We start from the raw sequence: 8,062 nt of genomic DNA, 5'->3' as shown, positions 1-8,062 counted from the left end.
AAATATATATATATATATATATGTATGTATATATATATATATATATATATATATATTACCCCACCCCACGCCACTCCACCCCAATTACTTCTTCTTCTTCTTCAGTACAGCAACCCCCCATCCCCCGCGTCCCCCCTTATTTTTTATATATAAATATATATTTTATATAAATAAAATAGACCCCACCCCCTTCTTTCTTCTTTTTCACAGCCTCCACCCCACGCCAACTCACCCCAATTACTTCTTCTTCTTCAGTACAACAACCCCCCATCTCCCCTTTCTCCACCTCCTTCTTCTTCTTCACATAAAAGAACCCCTTTTTATCTTTCTTTCACCATTATTGCAAGCTTTTTAATGAATTTTTTTCTTCATCAAATGTAAAATTAACTTAAATTAACTTGAGAAAATTCAATAATGAACTAAATACAAGTACATGATCACAAAAACATATCAATACACAAAATCTTAAATCCAAATTCTTTCACATTAATCAAAACCCAAAATCCCAAAACTCTCAAATTTTTAATTTTTTACTAAAAAAATGCCTACAGAAATGGCATAAACAGTCTGAAATTCAAAAATGACATAGATGGTATTCGCATGACATGAAATTCTTGGCCAAGAATCAAACTAGTTCATCAATCTTGAACCCTTTTTGACTGTCGAAAAATGAAATCTTGAATCAATTAGGACTTGATAGAAAGGGGATTACGAAGAAACGGGGTGGGGGTATGAAGAAGATGAAGAAATGGAGGGTGGGGGGGGGGGGGGGGGGTAGGGGTGAGGAAGGGGAGTGATGATCTTCTACTGATGAAGAAGATGAAGTTATGCCCTTGACTTCTTTATATATATATATATATATATATATATATATATATAGATATATATATATAAACATAAAAGTGGGCCCATTTTTTTAAAAAAATTCACTCGCTTTTTTTTGTCACGTCAGTCATAAGGAGTGAATTTAATTCACTTGAAAGTTGTTAAGGGGGGTAAATAAATGGAAGTTAAGTTTAAGTGCTAAAGTGAGTTTGGAGGACAAGTTCAGGGGGGAAAAAATATTTTTTTCACAAACCAAAATAAATTTGATTTAGGATTCCTACATAATATGTGTATGTGTGCGTATGTACGTACACACACATTAGTATTTGTAATAGGATACTATAACTTGAAAAGAGGACTTCTATTTTATCAAAAAAAAATGACTAATTTTTTTATTTTCAAAAAATTAACTACTACGACAGTTTTGTTTTGGCTCGCTTGAGATAAGATAATGTTGTTAGAAAAAAAATTAATGATAGTTTTCAAAGTTTTTTATTATTCAAACGGCCTCTCTACCTCGTCTGAGATGGTGGTATGGACTGTGTATACTTACCCTATCTAGATCTCACTTTACGAAAATACATTGAATATGTTGTTATTTTTTAAAAATAAGAATAGTTTTGATTAGTTTTGTATTTTTAAAAAATAAGGCATTTTTCCATGTCCCCCCGTGTAGTATCTTTTGTCCTCAGTAAGGACAACTTGGTTATGCAATGTCCTATACTCCTCTGGAGTGACAATCCATCCATTTGAAGACCAGGTTGCTCACCATCAGATGCATTCCTCTCCCAAATCAAATATTAAATATCAAGTAATATGGGTATTGTCAAAAAATATTCATGTCAAATCATTATTTTATAAGAGCCATGCAAAGTTCAAAGCAGGCAAATAAAAGTGACGAAGAGAACTATAATTGTAATATACAAAAATAAAAAGTAGTAAATAATCCTAAGCAATTACAAAATTACGGTTATACAAAACAAAAGGGAAAAAGGAAATTCAAAGATCACAGCAATGCACAAATACATTTTATCATGTAATCTCTTACTATCGATGTTGCCAACAGAAGAAACTCCTTGTGTGTCAGGAATCCCCCCCCCCCCCCCTTCAAAATAAATAAATACATAAATAAGAGTCATGATGACACTTGTCGAGGCGAACCTTGATAAGTAAGCCTATCATCCAAATTAATACACAAAGAGAAAAAAGTTAGAATACCCCCAAGGTAAGGCTTTTAGAACGAAGTCGAACCACTATGATATAATAAAAGCGGAAAGAATAAAATAACACATCCAGCCATAACTCCCAAAACCTGGTGTCAACAGTATAAGAAGTACTAATACAATTTTGGAGTCAAATACATAAGAAAACTAACCACAAATGGAAATATTCGTCTCTGAACACTAATAAAGACATAACTAATACAGAAAGGTAGAGGTGAACTTCAGATGTATGAATGTTCAACCGCTACCTTGAGAAATCTGAAGGTGCCTGAAATCAACCAATCTGAGGCACACTCGAGTTAGGACCTACACCGAAAGGGCGCAGTAGGCATGAGTACGGTCCACTTGTACTTAGTAGGTATCATAGGCCGACCGGGCAAAGTAGAAAATAAAACATACAAAATACACACTGAGGGCACATCGCCTGCACTCAAAAAATGTTCCACAACGGTAGCCCACACTGGTTGCACTAACAGTTCTAATATATCACATATATTATAACAACACACCAAGATATAGAACTCAAGTATATATTATGTCACATATAAGTAGAACAAGGGGAACATGTAGATACAAGATCATCAAATATAAGTAAAGGAAGGTAAGACAAATATATAGACGACAAGTCACTATGGCAATACAACACAATATAAATACAATAAAGTAAGTGCAATGTATATAATAATGATGATGCACAAGATCGTCGCACAATCCCTCTATACACCTATTGAGCTAAAGCTTCCCAATGTAGGACCCATGGGGGGTTCGTCAGCCCATATACAATCCACATATCTCATATCTCTTTTTCGGCACATTCTTCAAAAGTGATTTTATAAGGTGTTACAATATCTCCTCCCCGACACATCCCTTGGGGAGGGTTTTAAAAAGGTATTGCCACGGTAGTACCAATATTTCATGAATGAGTATGATATGAGGATATAATTCTTACAACCAATCACAAAGAGTATTTCCACAGGCAACCACATGATATAGTTCCACAACGAACCACAATGATACATTTCCACAATCATGTGAGTCAATATGCACTTATTATTTGTGTTTCATCTATGAATTTTCACATGTCTCATAAACCAACAAGTATAAATATATCACAATACACCAATGGTACCATATTAGGCATTTCAACAATATAGTATAATTATTCACATGTATTTAGGGCTATCAACATCACATAGGACTCCACACAACCACACACATCACATAATATCTCAATTTCGGCAATTACTTCAAATATAGGCCCCCCACACGGGCACAACACATAGATAGACACTTTTCATGATTAGTTCTCATCCTTAACATGCATTTTATACCATCATTTACTACCTAGCCCAGTCTGAAAGAGTTAAGCCATAACCTACCTCGAAAGTCAAAACTGGTCCGCTATACTCCGAACTCATGACCTTAATTTCCACGAACGATCCCAAACTCCACTAAGTATATCAAATATCAAATATACACATCAAAACAAAATCAATGACACCCATATTGACTACTTTTGGTTCGATCAAAATGGATCTCTGGAACGGGTTTCCAAAAAAGAAGGGCAAAATCAAAACTTTACTTTTAAAATGTGTTCCCCATATTTTTAGAAACCTACAGCTGAAAACCCAAGTCAAATCAAGGTTCAAATCGAAGAAAAACTATTTTTGAGCTTTACCGGGTAAAATCTTTAAAATCTGGGTTAAAATCAAGAATCGGAATTGTTTTACAGGTTAAATTGATAAAAACTAGCAATTATAAGATAAAAATACTATTTAAGTGAAAAGGAGTGAAATTGAAATTTAAAATCAAGCCCTAAGATTTTTGGATTTAGAGAAATTAATCAAGAAATTACTAAGAAAAAAGTATATTCTTACTTTAAATCTGTAATAAAATCAAGAAATATTTGTTAATCTAGATTCACAAGCTCCCACAAGTTTTACTTTTAAACTCCCACACTTTATAGGTTTAACTCCCAACAGGCAATATGAAAAATGAGCAAATAGGCCCGAAACTGCTATTTATTATTCCAGATTTTTCTGCACAGATATAGCAGAAAACCTGTTTTTTTAAGTCAATTCGGACATCGACGGGGTATCCGGAATTCATTTGGAGTTCGATATATGCAAACGAACTATGCAACCACACTAAATTTGATGTTACGGACGCGTTGACGAAGTCGGATTTACGATAAAACATCATTTTCAAAAAGTTGATCCCGAAACCCGAAATTGTAATTTTCCAAACCAAGAATCAAAATGAGATTTAAAAGTCGTAAAAACTTATCAGATATGCTAACACCCTAAAATTAATATTTCGGATCTGATGGAGAAGTTGGATTTTCCATCCGAGGTCATTTCGATTAAATGTAGGTCCACACCCATATTTTCAATTTTTTAACTTTCCGATGAATAGGTCGAAATGAGCTCGGGTGCACTGGGACCTAAACCAAAGGTCTATCTAGCCTAAAATCGATATTCTGGATCTGCTTGCGTACTCCATTCGATCATCCGTCACACGAATTCAAAGATATCTATATAAATCCAAAATAAGGCTCTCGAAACCATCAAAAACCACAATATCGCATAAATGGTACCAAAATGCATCGAAAATCATGTCAATCACCCCCACACCCCAAAAATAGTATAATGCAACTACGAAAAGGGGTAAAACAGTTAAATCACATAAATTTCACATATTTCATCAAATTTTAGGAAGTTAAATTGTGATCGAGAGCACAAGCATCATAAATCTAGTGAACAATTTGAAGTTTAATATAAAAAGAGATCATATATGTTTTATGAGCATAATCTTCCACTATTTTTTTATTTAGTATAAAATAGTGTATGAAAAGCCACGGTTAAGCAAAACTTTTCATTACTTATATGAAGCATTTTTAACATACAAAACTCTTCAGAATATTTTTTTCCTTCTTTTCATATAATTATTATGAGAGTATGTTCATATCGATGATAATAAATTTATAACCTATTATTGTAATATCAATATTCTCAACTTATTGGATCAAATTATGCCGATGAAATACCATATAAATATAATACATTGTATTAAAGTAGAATCAACTTAGTTTAGTAGCTAATAAAAATAGTATAATTTTATTGTTATGAAAGTAACACTGATCAAATTTTTGTAAGAAGTTGTTTTTGGTGACCTGAAGATCATATGACAACAACTTTATTAGTTACTTCAAATCTCTCCTTAAGAAAGGTACTACACATCAACTAATCAACTACATCTGAATTTCTAAACGATGGGATTGTCCTCGTGAATACTATTCATTCGCTCTATTCAGGTCCACTTCATTCCAATACAATCACACAAAACTAAAGGTTCTTTAAATAGAGCAAAAAGACACAAAACAGAACCCCACACGAGAAGAAACATTTCATATGCAAAAGCAAATTATGATCCAAATTGATGAGCATTGAACAAACATTCAATTGGCAAACACAATAATATTACTATCCAATAAATGTTAATTTGGACTAAAATAGTGATTTTTTTTAGCTAAACAACTCTAGTAAATGAAAATTTATCAATCAGCAGCAGTAATACCTAGAAGATTGTTCAGCTCCTCACCACAATTTGAATGGTAGTCTAGGGTTGTAAGCAAATTTCAAACTTGACAGGCAAATTCGAACAAATTCAAGAATAAACATGAAAAAATAACAAAAAGAGTACCCCGCCCCCGTTCCCCCCCACCCTCCCTTCCAAAAAAATCAAACACAGCATCTCGAGATAATTAGAAAGCCTATTCGTAGAGGCCCAAACTGAGCAAATACACTAAAGAATAACCTATCAAAATATAGTTAAATAACGTTATCAAAATTAACTTTTGATTTGTTGGCTATTTCATTCACGACAACATGTTTATTTCGTTCAATTTTTCTATAGAAATTTTCACCTGAAAAAGAAACATGAGAAATTATCAAAAAATAAATAAATATTATCAATTGTTAATTATCTATAATTCATAAATAATCTGTAAGGTTATGAACTAAAACAATAAAGAAAGATCCAAAAAAGACATGATAATAAACACACAGCTTGAAAAGTAAAAATAAAACAAAGTTTGTTCCTTATAAATTTTAATCTAAAATATTATTTAAATAGAATTATAAAATTTATTTTTTATATAAGATAAAATTTTAATTGATTCAGAAATATTAAATATTGTGATTTCTTAGATTAAATAACCAAATCTAATTGAATCACTATTCAAATTAATCATGAAGGGAACACGTGAGCGAAAAAAAGGGCTGCTATAATTATATTTCCGTCACAACACTTTTAGGATTTAATAATATATTTAGTTGGTTTTGGTGTCCTAAATTTTAGGAGAACAACTAAATAACAATTATTTAAATTTATTAAAATATATTTTTTTATTATATATTTTAGAACTTTATAATTTTAAATATTATAATATAATAATTATATAAAAATAAGTGAAAAGACAATTTTGTCTATTGCAAAAAGTTTTAATGAAAGGTCAAAAGTTTAAATCACTTTTTTAAAGGTCTTCACACTTTTAGTATACTAGTTTTGTATATGTGTTTTGCACGTGTGGATCACGTTAATTATTTAAAAATACACAAAAAAGATTAATAAAAAAAAATAGCGATTAGCATTAAAATAAATGTGACATTTGTTTAACTGATGAAAAATAAATATTATGACACAATAATTGAATCTAATACATTCTGAACATTGGAGTCAAGAATCCTAAACAGGCATGATTAAGATTTTAACCGATTTCAAAGTACTTAATATCGTGAATTCTTACATTTTACAAATACATAAAGATTTAATAGATGTAACTTTGAATAATTTCAGAGTACTAAATATTAGTTTATAAATTTGACAACAAGTTTTATTTAACAGATATAACTTTAAATAGTTTCAAACTGCTAAATATTAGCTTATAAATATTACAATAAATTTTATCTATACCAAATAATAAAAAAATCTTAATTATTGAGAAGCTTTCAGAATCCTTGTGTTTATACATGGTACTCGAAAAAACTAAAGAGAATCACATAAAATGTTAGTAAAAAGTGTTCCTTTATTTTTATTTATTAGTCACTTTTAACCTCCATTTTACTACGGGGCTATTTAACACCCCAACTAATTATATGCCTGCCAAATTAAACCCTAAATATGAACAACCTAATTCATAATTAAAGGTTCCACCAATACTCTCAAGCTCTCCAACATTGGCTTTGAAAATTTAAATTCGAGCCATCTTGATTCCTTAAAAATAAAAAAAGTATACCTATCAAGGCATCAACCATAATTTTAATTTATACTTCGAACTCAAATGTGCACGCATTAATAAATTTAATTGGGATGTTCATGTTCTTGGCTGTTAACAATTGAGAGAAGAAAATTATCGATTGATGTTCATATTTGGGGTTATTAGAAATGTGTGTATTGTCACCAACAACTTTTAAATATTACTCGAATAATAAATTAGATATTTGTTGAATTTCTTAACAAAAATGTTCTTGGTGACAAGCAATCATGCTCATCTATAACAAACATATGGATTCTCCTACTTTAGATATCTATGCATGCACACTAACGCTGCATTGTCATTCCACAAAGTAATTTTCTAGTACCTTGTGCATAAACTAGTATAAAGCTAATTTCTTGCAGGATATATATTTTCTGTATTATCTTGAATTCATCAAAATTTATATGTCAAATACTTTTTCCTTCTATTTACTTTTTCATGCATTATTTATCATTAAAAAAATAAAATTTTGTTGAGCACTTACGATTAAAATAGTGTAACAAAAATTAAACTAAATAGCGAAACAAATTCTTTGATGAAAATGACGAATTTAGGATTTGAAGATCGTGAATATATAAATATAAGTAATTACGTATCACATAGTAGAAGTGCACAACTATTCAAATGTTACAACGAAAAATATTGAGTGAAAAACTACGATTTATATTTTCATTAGCTGATAAAGTACTTCTCATCA

This window comes from Capsicum annuum, chromosome 5, assembly GCF_002878395.1.
Source record: "Capsicum annuum cultivar UCD-10X-F1 chromosome 5, UCD10Xv1.1, whole genome shotgun sequence".
NCBI classification, from domain to species: domain Eukaryota; kingdom Viridiplantae; phylum Streptophyta; class Magnoliopsida; order Solanales; family Solanaceae; genus Capsicum; species Capsicum annuum.
This window is presented reverse-complemented; position numbering follows the sequence as displayed.